This window comes from Budorcas taxicolor, chromosome 1 (assembly GCF_023091745.1).
Source record: "Budorcas taxicolor isolate Tak-1 chromosome 1, Takin1.1, whole genome shotgun sequence".
NCBI classification, from domain to species: Eukaryota; Metazoa; Chordata; class Mammalia; order Artiodactyla; family Bovidae; genus Budorcas; species Budorcas taxicolor.
In genome coordinates, this window is record NC_068910.1 from 41,462,064 (window position 1) to 41,483,520 (window position 21,457).

General features: G+C 40.7%; 1 protein-coding gene and 1 pseudogene across 1 annotated transcript in view; both read left to right on the forward strand.

The window, feature by feature from the left end:
• Positions 1-21,457, forward strand: part of GRM7 (glutamate metabotropic receptor 7) — an 884,992-nt gene that overhangs the window by 414,683 nt on the left and 448,852 nt on the right. The window lies entirely within an intron of this gene.
• Positions 15,007-15,957, forward strand: LOC128045096 (40S ribosomal protein S10-like; annotated as a pseudogene).

A 21,457-nucleotide genomic window follows, 5' to 3' on the forward strand; every position in this document is an offset into this window, starting at 1 on the left:
AAGAGAGAAGAAAAGATTATGTGTATGAAATCAGGCAGAGAAAACAGAATGTGTAGTAGAAAGGAAGCTCCCTGATGCTAAAAGCTAGTTTGAGAGGGTTCTGATGTTTACAGTAGAAATGACTGTATTAAAGAGAACAAGTTGAATTTCCCTTCTCACCTGTTTCCCCCATTGCCCTTGTGTCCTTCTGGATGCAGAGCTCCATACCATCTCAGAAGGTCTTCTAAATTAGAACAGTTTTCCCTGGGCTGAGAAATGCTGATGGTCTATTGATGCTCTAAAGTTGGAGTTCTCACTCTTTTCTGGAGCTCACACACGTTTGAGAATCTGAGGAATGTTACACAGCAAAGCTTGCAAAATGTTTGACTAGAGGATGAGGTTAGATGTTGTTTGACCTGCCTAGGGTATTTAAATGAAATTGAATTCATTATCAACATTGAAAACTTGGGAGATTTCTTGCAAATATCTTGATGTCTGGCTTTCTAAGAAAAAAGAGTTGTTCTCACTGGCTATAAAGCTGAGTGGTTGATGATCCTTCAGAAGAAGATATGCTTTCTTCATTACAAGCATTGCCTGCCACTCTATTTTTAAAGTACCAACTTCATTTATTTGCATTCATACCTCATTGATTTAAGGTAGATATTATAGTTTATAATCTCTTGCTTTTAGTTCCAGCTGCAGGAAATGAGGAGGAGGAGGGTAAGGATGGTGGTGGTGATGAACACGTGGGTAGTATTCAACATTTGCCAGATGTTATTGTAAGAATTTTATGCATTTAAGTTTCTTCAATCCTTTAAGGCATCCCTATACATCAGTTGTCTTTTGAATCCCACTTTACAGCTGAGGAAACTGAGACACAGAGAAGTTAAGGACCTTGCCCAAGGTCGCAGTGCTGCAATGTGGCAGAGTAAGGATTCAGGTGCAGGTGTTAGACTCAAGAGGTAGGGCTTTAAAACTGTTCTAATAATTTTTCTGACCATTCAGACTAGACTGAAGTGCCTCCAGCCTTTTGAGGGACCCCCACAAGGATTTCTTGGGCAGTGGGTTAAAGGCCTCTCAGAAAATGCTTTAGAAGTGTTCACTTCAGGTTAATCATGAAATAGACAATTATGGAAACTGAAAATGGAGTTGTTTCATTACCCTATTATAAGATAATTGATTAGATCAGAACGTGAAACCAAAATTGTTCATCATTTATGTAATCTGACAAATGATGGCTACATAAGTATTGCTTTAAAAAGGAAGATGATCCATGAGTCAGCACTGCCAAGTGTAAGGAACATGGCTTTGTTATTGTGACCCCTTATGGCATGTGACCCTTATGGATGGCCTTCTCCCCCATCCCAGTAGCTCACCCAGGACTGAAGGTGTGGGAAAAAAATCATGTCCCTTCCTTAATCATAGAGATCACTGCGCCAGGCTCTCTTGGGCCCAGTAATTTCACAGATGATATTATCAAGGCTGAATAAGGAGCAGGGCTATCTTCATCCCACTGGGCCCCATGGTTGCTTTAAGGCTCTGCTGTTGCCATTTGGAACCTATAAATATGTGTTTTTTTTTTTTCTTTAAGGTCTCCATTTTCATTTTGTACTGTGCTCCATAAATTCTGTAGGCAGATCTGATCAAGAAGCAGCAGCTCTTAGGGTATCACTTCCCAAAGGCAGGGAACTTTATCCATCTGTTTCCTGAACTTCCAAAGTACCCAGAATTGGGCCCTACACTATAAGCAGCCAATGAATGTTTCTTAAAGAATGTTCAGAGTACACATGCCAGTTCAGCAAATGTTTTCTGTGAAAGGCAAGATAGTAAATATCTTGGCCTCAGTGGCAATATGATCTCTGTTGCAATTCCACAACCAAGCCACTATAGCTCAAAAAGCAGCCATGAGACCAAAGGAAGAGGTGAGCTCAGCTGTGTCCCAAACTGTATCTATTGATTACTAGATGGAAACTCCCATGGATAGAGGAGCCTGTTAGGCTGCAGTCCATGGGGTCGCTGAGAGTTGGACACGAGTCAGTAACTTTACTTTCACTTTTCACTTTCATGCATTGGAGAAGGAAATGGCAGCCCACTTCAGTGTTCTTGCCTGGAGAATCCCAGGGACGGGGGAGCCTGATGGGCTGCCGTCTATGGGGTTGCACAGAGTCGGACACGACTGAAGTGACACAGCAGCAGCAGCAGCAGTAGTAGGCTGGATGCGGTCAATAGGCTTAGTTAGCTGAGCTCTGCTCTAGAGTCAGACTGCTCAGATTCTAACTCTAATGACTCCATGTACTCTCTGACTCTGCGGTAGTTGTTTAACCTCTCTGAGCTTTAGTTTTTTGTAAAATTGGGATAATAAGAGTACTTTCCTCATGAGATGGTTGTGAGGATTAAATTGAAGTCATGTATAAAAGGCACCAAGCCTAGCTCAGCACATGGAAATAATGTAGTTGTTACTTCTCTAATCATTGCTATTAAAGGGTTTACCTTCAAAACTCTAAGCATTCTACAGATGATAAACAGATAAGCCTCAATTTCATCTGATCCTTTCCTGGATCAATTTTGAGGGAAGAACAAATATTCTGTTAGTTATTCCAAGGAAGTAGCCTATCTCTACCTTCCTCGGCAAAATTTTTCATGGTGAGGAAGTAATAAGTTTGGTCTTCATAAGGCATCCATGCTTACTGGAACTAGTCAGTGAGGAGCAAAAGACCTCCTTTTTCCTCTGCAGGAGGCCTACTGTCTTTGAATCTCAATTTCTCACCAGTTAAAGAAGGGGCCACACTAGAAAAATGTCCAAGGCCATTTTTGAAATGGAAGAGGTACCATAATGTAGACATTAAGCACTTAGACTCAGGAACTACATTTGGTTTTAAATTCTGTCTCCACTAGTCTCTATTCTGTGATATTCATTTAACTCTAAGAGGGGCCACAGCCTTTTCAGCTCTGGAAGTAAATAGTCTACTCACTTCCTTCTCGTTTGTCAGATTCTTCATGTAGAAAGTAAGAAATCAACACATTACCTTGACTATTCAAGTATGACTTTAAATTAAGGCTGATATTTTATAAGAGGGTGCTCAGAAATGTCTCCATTTAAACTACATGCTTTGGCAACACTGTTTATTTGTTTCAATATTTTCAAAGAACAGAACCACAAATGGTCTAAAAACCAAGTTATATACTCATTCAACATGTTTAAACCATAAATTTTCAAATATAAAAGATGATGGAGAGAAGTTGCTTGGGTGAAATTTCTAGCAGTAATGGCTTGATTTTTTCCCTTAAAGACAATGTTGATGAGAGCTTAATTTTTTTTTTTTTTTTTTTAAGAATTAACTCAGCTTCTATCTGGATTCCACAAAGCACACCAACCAGCTATAAAACGTTATCCCCAAATGAGTTACCACAGATTTCCCCTGTGGGGTTTCTGAGTTTACACTCTTGTTTCCCTACAGTCTGTTTCTCTACAGAGCTGTACAAGTCACCTTATAAAACTGCAGACCAAACCATGCCGCTCCCCTGAGTAAATTGCTCCATTAACACAAAAAATGTGCATCCCTCACTGGGTCACAGGCCTAGTACGGATGTTCCTGCCGCATCCTTTCTGCCCCTCACTCTGTGTACTGACCCCTTCTCTGGTCCCCCAGCGTGCCATGTTTATCTGCTTCCACGGCTCCTGCCTGGCTGGTTCCTCTGTCTAGAACAATATTTTCCCAGATCTTTGCATGCTTGCCTCCTTGTTACTCTCCAGGGATAAGGTCAAACATCAGAACACACTTACTACTTTAGGAAATTCTCTGTTTCATTCATTAATTTATAATTTCGTCTGTTAAAGGGAAATCACCATGAAAGAAGGACTGTCCTATTTAGTCCCTAGATCACTTCCTGATACGTGGTGGGTGTACAGTGAATACATACTTTTTGAGTGGATAAATGAAAGAATAAGAATTATTTCTATCTGGAGTTTGTTTAAAGGAACACTTTTAAACAAGTGGAAAAGCTTACCTGCTCACCATTTTAACACTTCAGTATCAGAGAAAAATGTTTGATGATAACTGGAGTGCCTCTGTGGTTTTCTCTAGTTAGAAGTTGGGGGAGTTTTTTATAGTGAGGTGACCCACTTGATGTAATATGATGGTTGTTTTGTCTATGAGACTGTAGACTTTCTATACACACACACACGCGCGCGCATATACACACTCAATAAGAGACATCAAGTTCCTAAAGAAAGGTGCCAGGAACCATTTGCTGAGCACCTACTGTGTCCTAAGGAATATTCTAGGCTCTGGAAATGCAAAGCTAAATAAGCATGACACTTACCCTTGATGAATTTATCATCTAGTTTAGAGACAATTCAATAAATAAGTAGTACTTTGATAAATTTCTGGTGAAGACTGCTAAAAGTTGCTGAGAGAATCTAAGGTAGAGTGATTACATTTCTCAGGGAATTTGAGAAGCCTTAACTAGATAACTAGCTCTCAACAGTAGATTTTGCCAGAGAAGATGAGGGTATGATTTCAGAGTGTCTGCATAAGCAAAGGTGTGGAAGTGGATTGTACATGATATTATTTCCCCCATTTCCCATGTCTTACATTAAGGTTCTGGCTACCGAGTAGTGCAAGCCACTCCTTCATTAGTTATCAGATTCTTTCTTGGAAGTCCTAAATGAGGGAGGCCCTTGAGACAGGGGCAGGTTGGGTGAGGGGCCTATATGGTTTTTTTATGGAGGGCCTCTCTGCTATCAAGAGTGTGTTCTTAAGAGACCATGTCCATTTCATTATTAATATATCATCTGCATGGTGTTTATTTTATCTTCAGTCTTATCCATAAAGGCATTTTCTGAGGATATCTTGACCACGTGAGATTAAGAATCTTTCTTGTCAAGAGTAACCTAGTATTTTAACTACCAGAGCAAATCCCTATGAATGGCCATTAAAATTTGCTTACCACTTGTCAAAAAATTTAGGAAGCTCAATACCTCAGATGGATGCTAGTATCTGGAGAGTAAATCTGTGTTTGCTCTAATTTAGCTTCCACTCCTTTCTCCTTTCTCCACAAGAATAAGAATTGAGCAATGAGCACAAATGTAGGAAGTGAACTTTTGGTTACCAAAGTGGAAAGGAGGGGAGGGATAAATTAAGAGTTAGTAGCGTATACACACCACTATACATAAAATAGATAAACAGCAAGGACATATTGTAGAGCACAGGGAATGATATTCAGTATTTGGTAATAACCCGTAACAGGAATGTGAAAAAGAATATATATATATACACATACAAACATACACACACACGTATATATAACTGAATCACTTTGTGATACACCTGAAACTTAACACAAAGATTATAAATCTACTATGCTTCACTTAAAAATATATAAAGAATTGAGTCATGAATATAGTTTTCTCACATCTATTCCGTGAGCTTATTTACTCAAATCCAAATAAGCCTAGATAAAAACCTAGCACTAGAAAACCGATGTCATCACTGCTGCTAAGTCACTTCAGTCATGTCCGACTCTGTGCGACCCCATAGACGGCAGCCCACCAGGCTCCCCAATCCCTGGGATTCTCCAGGCAAGAACACAGGAATGGGTTGCCATTTCCTTCTCCAATGTGTGAAAGTGAAGTCGCTCAGTCGTGTCCAATTTAGCCACCCCATGGACTGCAGCCCACCAGGCTCCTCCGTCCATGGGATTTTCCAGGCAAGAGTACTGGAGTGGGGTGCCATTGCCTGCTCCAGTCATCACTAATAATTAACTAAGGTAATGAATGCTTTTGCAAAACCATTCGTGTTAGTATTAATGGGATTTCATATGTCCACCTGTGGCCTCTTCCATAGAGCCCATCACAGTTCTGTGAACTTTTTAGTGTCATTCATTGACTCATACAAGGGATTTCCATATTGAAAATTTTATAGCTGTACAAAGTTTCATTCCTTCCCCTCTTCTTTTTTGTAACTGAGTGACTCCTCATAGGAAATCCCAGGGACTATGATCCAGCTACCTTCTTGCTCTTCTGCATTTTTTAGCTTCTGGTGATTAAGTCATCCATGTACTGAGTGTTGTGCAAAACCTTTTATTTAACCCTTACAGTCTATCCCTAAAAGTGAGGTAGTGCACATTTGCATCATATATTTTTACAGTTGAGGCTACTCAGGCCCAGAAAATACAGTATTTAGGCACGTGCAGTGAGTGACCTGGTGGCCCAATTCAAAGCCCATTATTTAACCACTTTTGTTTAGTTAATTTTGTTAGACCATTATTTAACACAGTATTTCCTTGCCAGCTTATTCTCTTTCTCTGTCTTTGCACTTCCCTGTTTCTTAGCTGGCCCTCTCTACTCAATCCATTTGTATTGTGTCTTCTAGAGTCGTTGGAGGTTGGAGAGACGCATGCTTAGACCTAGAGTGTGGAGGACCAAGGAACAGGTGATCAGGTTGAGAAAGTGGGCTTTATGCAAAACTTCAAAACCCTAAAGGTCGAGAATCTAAATAGATAATACTGCCAAGAAAAGCAGACAGAGAATGAAAGCAATGGGAAATAGTATGAACCAGGGCAACTGGAGGGTCCACATCCTTGTTAGAAAGGAACCTCCTATTCACTCTTGGACAAAGGGGCCCATTGGCAAAGTCCTCTCATTCTCCAGGAAGAACCATACATCCAGTTTTTCCCAAGAACATTCCAGTTTTTGAAGTTGTGACCACTAATTTGAATCTGCGAAGACAAAGGATAAACAAAAAATTCTTGCAGCCTAAGTTGAGGCTGTGAACTCCTAGTTTACCCCTTGATATACTCTAAGACTAGGGATGTTTGCCATCATTCCTTGTATCCTCCCATTTTATTTCAAGGAAATCTGTGTTGTACATTGAGTGTTTTGTTGCTACTCTAAGAGCTTAGAAATAATCACAAGGAAAGGACTATGACAAAAGGGTCATTGAGGGATAAGGAGAGTCTGGATCTTGGACACAGGTGCTGAGAGAGCAGAAAATAAAGGATACGGAAATATGGTAATCCAAGGTGAAGACTGAAATCCCCATGTGTTTTGTAAAGGTACTTTACCAGACTCACTTAAGGTATGTGTGGAAATGAATGAGTGTGCCTGCAGCAGGTTCCAGATGAATAGTATTGGCACTGGTCTTTGCTAGGCTGGAGCCAGATAGAGCAGACAAAGCTGACAGTGTAAATGACCCATTTGTGGTCACAGCTGTTCATCCACTCATTTGGAATCTCTTTTATACCTCTTTTCTGCTAGAGCATTTGGATAGCAGCAGGCACTGCTTAATTGGAATTCATGGTATCACCGACTCGATGAACATGAGTTTGAGTGAACTCCGGGAGTTGGTGATGGACAGGGAGGCCTGGCGTGCTACGATTCATGGGGTCGCAAAGAGTCGGACACTGAGCAACTGAACTGAACTGAGCGACTGAACTGAACTGAACTGAACTGAAAGAAAGCCCAACTTGGTTGTTTGATACATTTTGTACTTTTTAAAGAATGTTATTTTATTTGTGAAACAGAGGTCTTGGAAACACCCAAGCCACATGGAGGAGCCCTGTGCCTCATAGGATGTTAGAATGAAGGGGGAATCCGGGAAGAAAGGGTGTGGCTGGAAATCTACAGGGAAGTGGTCACTGGAGGTAGTCAACAGCACTGATCCTTCACTGTTTTTCATGGGGAGGGCTCTGGTCAGCGGTTCTGATTTCCAGCAGTCACAGAACGTTAACCGCACAAAAGCCCGTTGAGATGCTCCACTATGCTCCGCTCATTTTGCTGATGGAGAGGTGAGACTTGGAGATGAACTGAGTCTCCAAGAACAGAGGCTGCTTCTTGTTCTCTGCATCCCAAAGGCTGGGGCTAAGGATCTACTCTGATTATGGGTACCATAAGCAGTGGAGTCTCTGAGACTAAAATCCAGACTCTGCCAGCTTCTAGCTCAGTGACTTCTTGGAGTTGAGTGCACAGTTCTATAAACTGAGGATTACTGTGATGACTGAGTGTGCGAATAAATGAAAAGCTCTTGGCACTAGATGTGTCAAAATATATTAGAGTCACTCTTTGGAGCTCAGTTCCCTTACTGCCAAGTAAAGGTAGCCCAAAGTGGTGAATGTGTTTAAGGCAGCTTGCGTTAAAGCTGCCAGTGAATGGAGAGTCAGTGAATGTTTACTTGATTATTAGTGAACAGTTAATAATTTTTTTTTTTTTTTTTTGCTTTCTGTTGGATCTGTATGTATTTTTCCCAGTATGTAGTGAGAATATTCATGTAGTGACTGGTGAAGAGACAGTTGTTCAAATTTAATTTTCAAATTACTGGTATGCTTTTCAGCAGGCACCTTTTCCTTTTCTAGGTGAATGGGCAATGGGGTATTTGTGAATTCTTTCCCAAGAACTCAGGCCACATTCACATACATCCTATGCTAGATAGGGGATCAGAAATGATACAGCCCAGCTGCCTCTGTACTAGGATATAACACTCCAGCTATTTATGAGCATATTTGGAATGGAAACCATTTTAGTCTGGATTTTTCAACTGCCTTCAGATTAAATTAAGGGCAGACCTTTAAAGGAAGTGCCTATATGGTTCTAGAGAAGGAAACGGTAACCCACTCCAGTATACTTGCCTGGGAAAACCCATGGACAGAGGAGCCTGGCGGGCTACATTCCAAATGGGGTCATAAGAGTCAGGCATAACTTAGTGACTAAACAACAACAGTCTATTTGTGATTTACTTATTAAAAAATAGAAACAATGTTTATAATCTGCCAGACTACTCTTCTACAATCATAACTCATAATAATCCTGTTCAGTTCAGTTCAATCACTCAGTCATGTCCAACTCTTTGTGACCCCATGGACTGTAGCATGCCAGGCCTCCCTGTCCATCACCAACTCCTGGAACTTGCTCAAACTCATGTCCATCGAGTTGATGATACTATCTAACCATCTCATCCTCTGTTGTCCCTTTCTCCTTCTGCCTTCTTTCCCAGCATCAGGGTCTTTTCCAAGGAGTCAGTTCTTCACATCAGGTGGCCAAAGTATTGGAGTTTCAGCTTCAACATCAGTTCTTCCATTGAATATTCAGGACTGATTTCCTTTAGGATGGACTGGTTTGATCTCCTTGCTGTCCAAGGGACTCTCAAGAGTCTTCCCCAACACCACAGTTCAAAAGCATCAGTTCTTCGGCGCTCAGCTTTCTTTATAGTCCAACTCTCACATCCATACACGACCCCTGGAAAAACCACAGCTTTGACTAGATGGCCCTTTGTCTAGATGGTCCTTGTCTCTGCTTTTTAATATGCTGTCTAGGTTGGTCATAACTTTTCTTCCAAGGAGTAAGTGTCGTTTAATTTCATGGCTGCAGTTACCATCTGAAGTGATTTTGGAGCCCAAAATAAAGTCTGTCAGTTTCCACTGTTTCCCCTGTCTATTTGCCATGAAATGATGGGACCAGATGCCATGATCTTAGTGTTTTGAATGTTGAGCTTTAAGCCAGCTTTTTCACTCTTCTCTTTCACTTTCATTAAGAGTCTTTTTAGCTCTTCGCTTTCTGCCATAGGGGGGGTGTCATCTGCATATCTGAGGTTATTGATATTTCTCCCAGCAATCTTGATGCCAGCTTGTGCTTCATCTAGCCCAGTGTTTCTCATGATGTACTCTGCATAGAAGTTAAATAAGCAGGGTGACAATATACAGCCTTGACATACTCCTGTTAGATGATAATCCTGTTAGATGGATATTATTATTATCATTCACATTTTATCCATCTTTTAATTTCATGGCTATAGTCACTGTCCACAGTGATTTTGGAGCCTAAGAAATGCTCTGGGAGGCCAGGTGAGGTTACTGCTGCTGCTAAGTAGCTTCAGTCGTGTCCAACTCTGTGTGACCCCATAGACGGCAGCCCACCAGGCTCCCCCATCCCTGGGATTCTCCAGGCAAGAACACTGGAGTGGATTGCCATTTCCTTCTCCAGTGCATGAACAGGGAAGGGCATTTGGCCATCTGACGTTGCTTTAGGACCCCTGAGCTAGACAGTGGTCAGTGCCACGTATGGGGCATTGTTTCCATCCTGACCCCAGGGTCACTGGGTAACCCTCTGAGCCCTTTGTCTCCACAACAATGAAGAAAAAAGTTAGAAATGGTTTTAAAAAAATAGAAAAGAAAAAGAGATGGGGATGGGGAGAGAAGGAAGCTCTGATATATCTCACCATGATGAAAAGACCAAAGGCAGGTGTGATAGGTATAATAATACACTGCTGCTAAATCGCTTCAGTTGTGTCTGACTCTGTGTGACCTCGTAGATGGAAGCCCATTAGGGCTGGGATTCTCCAGGCAAGAACACTGGAGTGGGGTGCCATTGCCTTCTCCAATGCATGAAAGTGAAACGTGAAAGTGAAGTCGCTCAGTTGCGACCCCATGGACTGCAGCCCACCAGGCTCCTCCATCCCTGCAATTTTCCAGGCAAGAGTACTGGAGTGGGGTGCCATTGCCTTCTCCAATGCATGAAAGTGAAACGTGAAAGTGAAGTCGCTCAGTTGCGACCCCATGGACTGCAGCCCACCAGGCTCCTCCATCCATGCAATTTTCCAGGCAAGAGGACTGGAGTGGGTGCCATTGCCTTCTCCAATGCATGAAAGTGAAACGTGAAAGTGAAGTCGCTCAGTTGCGAACCCATGGACTGCAGCCCACCAGGCTCCTCCATCCCTGCAATTTTCCAGGCAAGAGGACTGGAGTGGGTGCCATTGCCTTCTCCAATGCATGAAAGTGAAACGTGAAAGTGAAGTCGCTCAGTTGCGACCCCATGGACTGCAGCCCACCAGGCTCCTCCATCCCTGCAATTTTCCAGGCAAGAGGACTGGAGTGGGTGCCATTGCCTTCTCCTAACAATGCACTAGAAGAACGAAAAATACTAGCCTGTTGTTCAAGAGGAAAAACAGAATCTAAAATACAAGTTAAAGGCTGCGCTATTAAAACTCACTTTTTTCTGGCTAAAAATTCAAAAATTCAGTATAGCAAAGTGTTACTTTTCAGAAGAAAGCATTTAGTTTGAATACACCATGCTTGACAATCACCTAAATTACTGCATGAAATTACAAGAACTGGTCTTGAACAATAAAAGCATGTCATGGAACATGGAGTTTCTCAGTGGGGACAGAGGCTGCTGGAAATTGCTTTTTTGCAAGGAAGCCCAAGTGACATCAGAAAGGATTGTTTGTGTGTGACCAGAGTTGTACCCAGAAATTACATGCAACAAACAAATCTCTGTGAATTAGAAATGCTTGAACATTGTTATTACTCACCCTTGAAAACCTTATGTAAGGAAAACAATGTGCCTACTTACTTAATTTTTTTTTTTTACCGAACAAAATGATTTCTATTTTATTCTCTTTTTTCAATCCAGCAGAAAATATTCAGCTCAGGATTTTTGGCATGAACTCTGTGAAACCCAAAAAATGTATCTGTTTTATCAGTCTAAACAGAAACTGTGCATTGTATCACTTTCAAGTTGCTGAATGTACTTGAATCGCCAAACATAAAACCACATTCGCTTTTTAAACTTGAATGATTGATGTTTTTTCAACAGAGGTAACTATCTCTTCTGAAAATAAGTTTTATTCAATATCCAAATGTAACTTGAACTTATTTTACATCCCCTGAACTGATCCTTTGACTTTGGAATTGTAGGAGACCCGTTTAGTGTCTTAACTGGCTATTTAATTGGTTTTGTAATAGCAGTTGGTAGTTTTCCAAACAGAGGGGGGATATTTGCTGAAATTGGGTATTGTTCTCTGGTGCTTTTGTCTGTTGTTTCAGGGAAACTCATAACGCTTATTGTGCTTTGGAATTTGTTAATTGTATTGTTTCCTTTTTTTGAGTAAAAAAAAAAAAATGAGAATAAGGTTGGAAATTGCTCCTTTGTGGAAAACTGAAATGCATTGATTGACACTGGTTATAGGAACTTAAAAGGCCCATGTTGATTTTGGCAACTATTGATTAGGCCCATCTCACTACCTTTGGTAGGCAAGGAGACAAGAAAGCTGAAGTTTTCCTTGTTGTTTTTCTTTCTCTATTAGCAAAAAAATTCAGGAAGAATATTCTGTCTCTCATAATGAAACCATGCTGTTACCACAAGGCCTTGAAATGTTAAAGTGTAGAATGGGTTAATGAGAAAAGTGTATCAGTTGATATTCTAATGAGAAATCCAGAGGGGGTTAGAATTGTATTGTTATGAGAGCTTAGTTTTGCAGAGTATGGGAAAGAAAGGAATAGACACTGGCCGGTTGGTTATAAATACCTCTTAGGGCTTTCCACTGGACCCCATAGAGACTCCTCATGAACCCATGTCTCTCAAATGTTTTCCCCCTAATTTAGAGTCAGTCGTATTTAAATATAATCCTGCGATAATGGTGAAATCATGAGTCTCATACAGATTTGAAATGAGCCCATTGAAATTTTTATTTAAGTATTAACAGAGGACCCTGGGTGATGTTACAACTAATTCAGAGAAGAACCAAAGAACAGACAAATTTATAGATCAAGAATACTGAAAGACATTTGCACATGGATGCAAAATTGACTAGGGGGAGGGGTAGTCAATAAAACTTCCAGCAGGTAAAACTTCCATATGTTCACATGTCTTTGGACTAGATTATTGTTTCCTATTGCTATCAGTTATCTACGATTTGGAATTGTGACCTATCTCAAAAGAAATGAAAGCACAGAACCCCTGTATAATCAGAAGCAGATGACCTAGAAGGAAGGATGTTCTCTAAACTAGGCTGTCTTCCATGGAAGCATATGGTTTCTACTACAGTCGTATGGTGGGATCCATGAGTCATTCTGCTCCTGAAGATACACCTACAGTTTAACAGAAAACTTTACCAAGTATGAAAAGAAGGGACCTGAACAAGAAAGCCAGAATGAACACTCCTGTATTCTTTTTTGCCCTTTTGTTGTTATTCAGTTGCTCAGTTGTGTCCTACTCTTTGCGACCCCATGGACTTCCAGGATCCTCTGTCCTTCACTATCTCCTAGAGTTTGGTCAAATTCATGTCCATTGAGTCAGTGAAGCTATCTAGCTATCTCATTGTCAGCCACCCCCTTCTTTTGTTTCTTGCCTTAAGCAACAGCAAAGATATTCTACCAGAAGCATAACTTTGCTGACTCTTATTCTTTCAGACCAAACGGTGCATCAGGCAACTCTTGCTGCTCATTAGAACCATCTGAGGAGCTTTAGAAAGACCTGATGCCTGGGCCCAGCCCCAGATATTCAGTTTAATTGTTCTTTGTCACCCCTTGCATCTGTTTAGAGCTCCTAGGGTACTTGTAGTACATGAGCAGGCTGAGAACTATTTCCCTAAAGAGTTGAGTACCATTTCTCAGCTGTTTTCTCCTGTGATGATTTAGGCAAATTTGCAAAACCAAAGGCATTTAGGGACCAGGCTGATGATGAAAATGCATGAAGAAGACCTGCTTCTCCTTCTCAAAATAAAGTTGACTTTTCTGCTGCCTAAGGGATAAGAGCAAAATCAGCCTTGGGCTGCTCTTTCCTGATCCAAGTCCTCTTTCTGTGAAACATCTTCTTCCCTCTTTCTTTCTAACCTTCCCTCCCTTCCACTTGGTCTTTTGCAGACTAACTCCTACCCTTCCTTTAGAATAATATTTCACAAACTTTAGCATGCCTTGGAATCACCTGAAAGGCTTTTAATGTGCCTACCCCTGGGTCCCACTCCAAGATTTTCAGATCCAGTAGATGTGGGATAAAGCCAGAAAAAGTTACATCATTGACAAGTTCCCGTGTGACGGTGATGCTGCTTATATGGGACCATAAGCTGAGAACTGCTGCATTAAATCTTAACTCGTGATTTCTTCTTTGAAGGTTTGAAAATTGAGTTAGCTCTCCACTGGCATTTAGCTAGACTGTGCCTCTTGTGATCAAAGATGGTCTTTTGGGGACCATAGTATCTTTAGTGTGTTTACTGAAGCATGGACAAAAAAGACATTGGTGGATAAACATGAATGCTTAAGAAGCTATCATCTTAAGACATCAGTTTTTCTCAGCACTTTCTCATTTTCTTTGAGTTACTTTTTCCCAATTCTCAGTTTATTACATGGCTTCTTATCTATTCACAGATCTTCTCTGTGACACTTCAGCTTGGTTTAAAAATGGTTCCCTCTCCAAGTTGCATGTTCTTTATCCTCAGAGCTTCACAGCTTCCTCATCACCTGGTATTTGTTAGAAATTCAGAATCTGAGGCCTCACCCTGGGCTTCCCGAATTAAAATCACACTATGTTACAGTCTCCAGCTGAGCAGTACAGAGGACCACACTTCCAAGTTCAAGAAACACTCTTATCAGCCTAAACGCATCCTCAGTCTACCCTGTATTAGTATTAAAACAAAACAAAAGAAAGCCCCTTGAGCTAGTTGCTTCCTTTGTTTTCAGGGCCGTCTTGGCTGAGTGCCTTTCGAATCTTACGACATTTGTGCTGCACTCTTGGCAGCTGATAACTGCTTCATGTATCCTTCCTGAGAGATCTGTGTTCCTGTTTTAACAGGGTCTTTCTCAGCCCCATCTAAAAGAATTAAGGAAGCAGAACTCTTAAATATTGTGACAGATTCATGGAGAAGACAGACATAGAGAGCTTTAACTCATACACACATTTTATGGAAGAAAGCCATCTCTGACTGGTTAGGATACAATCATTATTCTTATACCCCAGCTTCATCTTATTTCCCCACTGTCATCTTTTTGGTCCTTCTTCCCCACCTCTTTCCTCTCTCCCCTCCATGACCTTTTCTCTTCTTCCTCTCATATTCTCAGACATTTTTACATTATTTTATAATGTAAAGCAACTCATTTGGAGTCTCAACTTCCAAATGACATAGGCCAGAGAACACACAAAATCGATTTCCAGTCGAGTAACTAAGGCTAGAATGATGCAACCTTCTGATGCACTATCTGGAGATCATGAGTTTGACCTAGTCCTTTCAGGCTCCGGACCCAGACATAGCAGTCATCACAATGTTGGTGCCCAAGAAGAACCAGATTGCCATTTATGAATTTCTTTTTAAGGAGGGATTGATGGTGACCAAGATGGATATCCACATGCCTAAGCACCCCGAACTGGCAGACAAGAACACACCCAACCTTCATGTCATGAAAGCCATGCAGTCTTTTTTTAAAATATAAATTTATTTATTTTAATTGGAGGTTAATTACTTCACAATACTGTATTGGTTCTGCCACACATCAACATGAATCCACCACAGGTATACATGTGTTCCCCATCCTGAACCCCCCTCCCTCCTCCCTCCCCGTACCATCCCTCTGGGTCATCCCAGTGCATCAGCCCCAAGCATCCAGTATCATGCATCGAACCTAGACTGGCGATTCATTTCGTATATGATATTATACATGTTTCAGTGCTATTCTCCCAAATCATCCCACCCTCTCCCTCTCCCACAGAGTCCAAAAGACTGTTCTATACATCTGTGTCTCTTTTGCTGTCTTGCATACAGGATTATCATTACCATTTTCCTAAATTCCATATATATGCATTAGTATTCTGTATTGGTGTTTTTCTTTCTGACTTACTTCACTCTGTATAATAGGCTCCACTTTCATGAAGTCTTTTAAATCATGAGGCCATGTGAAGGAACAGTTTGCCTGGAGACACTTCTACTGGTACCTCACCAACGAGGGCATCCAGTATCTCCGCAATTACCTCCAGCTGCCCCCTGAGACTGTGCCTGCCACCCTGCGCCACAGCCATCCTGAGACTGACTGGCTATGGCCCAAAGGTCTGGAGGGAGAGCATCCTGCAAGACTCACACAAGGGGAAGTCGACAGAGACGCCTACAAAGCGCCATGCCCTCTGATGCCGACAAGGAACCCAAAGCTGGGGCTGGGTCAGCAACTGAATTCCAGTTTAGAGGCAGATTTGGTTGAGGACATGGTCAGCCACCTCAGTAAAGTTGAAAGGGATTGTTTTGTGTTGAATAAACCTGTAGCCAGGAAAAAATAAAAAGAGTTGGACCTAAACTTCCCATGAGTTGCCACTGAGAATATAACCTTATGTCGTAGGACTGTATTGGAAGGCATGTTTTAGGTGATTGCAGGAGATGACGCACTACCCACACTATTAAATTTCTCATTTTAATCACTACCTCTTTAATAAAATATGTGTATAAAAGTGCCTTTCCCTTTATTTTAAACACATTGCCTTGATATAAGAGAAAATGAACAACCTCTAAATTTTAGCATCTCCCTTACAAAAGTGTGACTTCCATCCCAACACAGTTAATCACAAAAGGCTAATTTGCTTGATTTTTCCCTTGATTCCCTGAAAAGATGCACTTCTAAAAGAGTATGCTGTGTCAGGCTCCCCTAGGCGGGAGCATCTTTGTATACTAGACTTAATCTTTAATGTACTCTGACTCCTGGTCTGACGAAGGACTTAGTGCATGCTTCATAACTATCTGAGATGAAAATTGCTGCAGGATCAATTCCTAAGATACAGGGCTAGAATATAGCCTTGGAGTTCTAATTGTCAGGTTCTTTATGGGTTATATTTCAGACTAGCTCAAACCAAAAGTGAGGCCACATGATCAGTTACTCATCTTTTTGACCCACTGAAATATAGCCCTAGCCCTTTTGATTTATAAATGCCTAAGAATTTTTGACTTTTTTTATTGTACCGTGAGAACCACATACACAGTATAAAGTATAGAAAAATACTTTGTTGGTATAGTAATGTGGCATATTAGTTATTATTATTGTTGTTATATTGTTGTTATGCTCAAGCATCACTGGTTTATTGTAAAAGTGTTGCCAAAAGGAGTGCAGGGTTTGGCTGCTCACTGCTCAAAAGCCAATAAACAGGCTAGGTTGATGGAAAGGGAAGTTTGCTTTATTTCAGATGCAGGCAACTTGGCGGGGAGGGCAGACATTTGTCCAAAGGCCAACACTCAAGCCCCTGCACTGGCAACCAGTGGGGCAAGAGCTTTTATAGAGCGAGGGAGGGTGGGAAGGGGGGGACGTGTTACATGCAGAGGCAGCACAGTCAGCATTTGTCTGAGGCCAAATCTCACAGTTGTGCCAGCTCATGTCCTGGGTGCACTGTGGTCACCATGCAGTTAACTTCTCCCCTGGTGTTTTAGCATCTATAAGACAGCTCAAAGGATGCGGCTCAGAATATTATCTGTAACCTTGAGGAAGAACTAAAGGCCCTTGGCCATGCTTAATGACTACGTTGAGTCTCCTGTCACTGTTTTCCTTTTTTCCTGCATTTCTCTCTTCTCTGATTAAACTTATTCTTCGACTAAAGTTTTCCACAGACAAAAGGCAGGCAGAGGACATGATGGGGGGCAAGGACTATAGGTTCTTGCTCCGTTACAAAAGTACAGCACCTTGCCAGCTTAGCTTACAGTTAGGTTTTGTTATGAGGGTTGTTTGGATTGAACTTGAACCAATGAAAGTCAATATTACAATTCATAGTTAATCTACCACATGATCAAACTCTCATTGCTTGGGCTTCAATGAATATATAGACACAAGCAGTGTACATGTACACGTGTGTGTGTGTGTGTGTGTTATAATATTTAATCTAGGCACCCCAGGGCCCAGTCAATTTGACACATAAAAGGAACCATTACAACTGTAGAGTACAATTTTATCCTCATGTTTTCTCCCACATTAAGTCTTTGGCTTGCCACCCTAATCTGGATAAGTGACTGCTGGAATGTTAGGTTTCATGAACCAGACAGTTTTCTAACAGAACAAAAGTGTGAGCTAGAAGGAGATTTCCAATGCTTTATTTTGCCATGACTATTTAAAACAGAATCTATTTCTATTTACTATACATATTATTTTGTAAAAGATGAGTATCCCTTACTGGCCACATTTGATCAGAATGGATATTCTAAAACAGTCAGTAGTGGCCTGGGGTAAATATTCAAATGGTATGAATCTAGCTGTCTGGATCTATATCTATTCATTAAGAAGAAATAGTTGCTTCTATACATTTTAAATATTTTAATTGCATTGTCTATGTTATTATGGTTTTCTTTTAATAAGACTTTAAAAAGGAATAAGTTGAGAGAGAATAAGATAAAGAGGAAAGAAAATGGACAGGAAGATATTGGCATGTTTTGCATTTTTTATAGTTACTAGCTAAGAAAGATGATTGTGATACATATATATTATATTTGAGTCTCCTTTTTTCCACAGGCTATTATAAGACAAAGTAATAATTGATGTTTTTCAAGATATTAAGAATTCTAAGTAATATGTTACTGTGAGGACAAACACTTTTTTCTTTGATATCTTGTCTTTTTAATATTTGCCTTTCAGTTGTTATTAAATAGCATTTTGATTTCTAAACTAAGTTTACAATAGCATTTATATATTATGGGGAATTTGATTTACTTAGCAAAATTATTGTTAGCAGTGAAAAGATGCATAAATGCTATATTTAAGATATACTCAAAGTGATAAGGTCATGTTTAATAGAAGATGCCCTAAAGCAATTTCCAAATTAAAAATGTTAATTAAGCAGTATTAGGCTCTTGGTTTGATTTTGTTTTTATCTTTAATTTTATCATGGTTAAACTAAATATAAGATAAAAATGAGAATTTGATAACCCCCAAACTACAATTTGTCTTACTTGAGCAAACCAGTGTTCAGATAAATGAAAAAAATATGTATATATATGATTATTAACTGAATAGTATTTTATGTTTAAAAAGTGAGTGACATCATTGCTTTAATTCAGCATGTTAAGCTTCTTAAAGGACCATCTCATTTCCTTTTTTCTGTTCTTCATTCTAACTTACTTACTGATTATTTAATATACAGACTTTTGGATTCATTTACTATGGATCTGAAAAGCATCCATTGAACACCAATTTACATAGGCATTTACTTATGTTAAGGACATATGATGAATAACCTGTGACTGCTGCTGTAGTATTGCCACTATCCAGTTGGTAAGACAAGTATAACAGTAAGCTCAGAGCATGTATGGCATGTGCCATGATGAAGTGTAAGGGTGAATTGGCAAGAATATTAGGAGAAAAGATATATTTAGAAAACAGGGAATTCTCAGGTCTTTGCTGAATGAGTTGAATATAAACTGAGTCATTTCAGAGTAAATAAGACATATCAAGTACTGCATTTTAGACTCTTTTGTTGACCATGATGGCTACTCCATTTCTTCTAAGGGATTCCTGCCCACAGTAGTAGATATAATGGTCATCTGAGTTAAATTCATGATTCCAGTCCATTTTAGTTTGCTGATTTCCTAGAATGTCGATGTTCACTCTTGCCATCTACTGTCTGACCACTTCCAATTTGCCTTGATTCATGGACCTAACATTCCAGGTTCCTGTGCAATATTGCTCTTTACAGCATCGGACCTTGCTTCTATCACCAGTCACATCCACAACTGGGTATTGTTTTTCTTTGGCTCCATGCCTTTATTCTTTCTGGAGTTATTTCTCCACTGATCTCCAGTAGCATATTGGGCACTTACCAACCTGGGGAGTTCCTCTTTCAGTGATGCTATGAAAGTGCTGCACTCAATAAGCTAGCAAATTTGGAAAACTCAGCAGTGGCCACAGGACTGGAAAAGGTCAGTTTTCATTCCAATTCCAAAGAAAGGCAATGCCAAAGAATGCTCAAACTACCACACAATTGCACTCATCTCACACACTAGTAAAGTAATGCTCAAAATTCTCCAAGCCAGGCTTCAACAATACGTGAACCATGAACTTCCAGATGTTCAAGCTGGTTCTAGAAAAGGCAGAGGAACTAGAGATCAAATTGCCAACATCCACTGGATCATCAAAAAAGCAAGAGAGTTCAAGAAAAACATCTATTTCTGCTTTATTGACTATGCCAAAGCCTTTGACTGTGTGGATCACAGTAAACTGTGGAAAATTCTGAAAAAGACGGGAATACTAGACCACCTGACCTGCCTCTTGAGAAACCTACATGCAGGTCAGGAAGGAACAGTTAGAACTGGACGTGGAACAATAGACTGGTTCCAAATAGGAAAAGGAGTATGTCAAGGCTGTATATTGTCACCCTGCTTATTTAACTTCTATGCAGAGTACATCATGAGAAATGCTGGGCTGGAAGAAGCACAAACTGGAATCAAGATTGCTGGGAGAAATATCAGTAATCTCAGATATGCAGATGACACCACCCATATGGCAGAAAGTGAAGAGGAACTAAAAAGCCTCTTGATGAAAGTGAAAGAGGAGAGTGAAAAAGTTGGCTTAAAGCTCAGCATTCAGAAAACTAAGATCAAGGCATCTGGCCCCATCACTTCATGGGAAATAGATGGGGAAACAGTGTCAGACTTCATTTTCTTGGGCTCCAAAATCACTGCAGGTGGTGATTGCAGCCATGAAATTAAAAGACACTTACTCCTTGGAAGGAAAGTCATGACCTAGATAGCATATTCAAAAGCAGAGACATTACTTTGCTAACAAAGGTCCATCTAGTCAAGGCTATAGTTTTTCCTGTGGTCATGTATGGATGTGAGAGTTGGACTGTGAAGAAAGCTGAGCACTGAAGAATTGATGCTTTTGAACTGTGGTGTTGAAGAAGACTCTTGAGAGTTCCTTGGACTGCAAGGAGATCCAATCAATCCATCCTAAAGGAGATCAACCCTGAGTGTTCATTGGAAGGGCTGATGCTGGGGCTGAAACTCCAGTACTTTGGCCACCTCATGCGAAGAGTTGACTCATTGGAAAAGACCTTGATGCTGGGAGGGATTGGAGGCAGGAGGAGGAGGGGACGACAGAGGATGAGATGACTGGATGGCATCACTGACTCTAGGGACATGGGTTTGGGTTAACTCCAGGAATTGGTGATGGACAGGGAGGCCTGGCGTGCTGCGATTCATAGGGTCGCAAAGAGTCGGACACGACTGAGTGACTGAACTGAACTGAACTGAAGACATATCAAACACAGTTGTCAGTTAGTGTTTGGGGAAGGCTAAAGTGTAGTCAAAGCTATATGACTATATAGCGAGAGTAGGACCGTAAAGAAGGCTGAGTACCTTCAGTAGATAAGAGAAAGCTCATGTTATGAGGGACCAGAAACCATGAGGAAGCAGAGAAAGTTCTTTGTGGAGATAGGAGTATAAAGTTGAAAGAAGGTAGAAAGGTAAGGCAGCAAACAGCTGTAAGGTGTGCCCCAAAGAGAAAATGGGGAGTGGCCACCCTTGACTTCATGCCTTTTTAGCTCCACTCCTGTAAAACAGCTAAACACCATTTCCACGGTGTGAATGCTTCTCCAGGACTTCATACGTTCTGATGTGTGTGTCTATGCCAGTGTGTGTAAGTGAGAAAGCAAGCTTTAGTTGGTTTATATTCATTGAACCCGAAGAACTGCTTCTATGAAATGCCTGTTGAATTGTGGTTATGGTTTTTCCTGCTGGGAATCAGTTTTATCAAATAAATG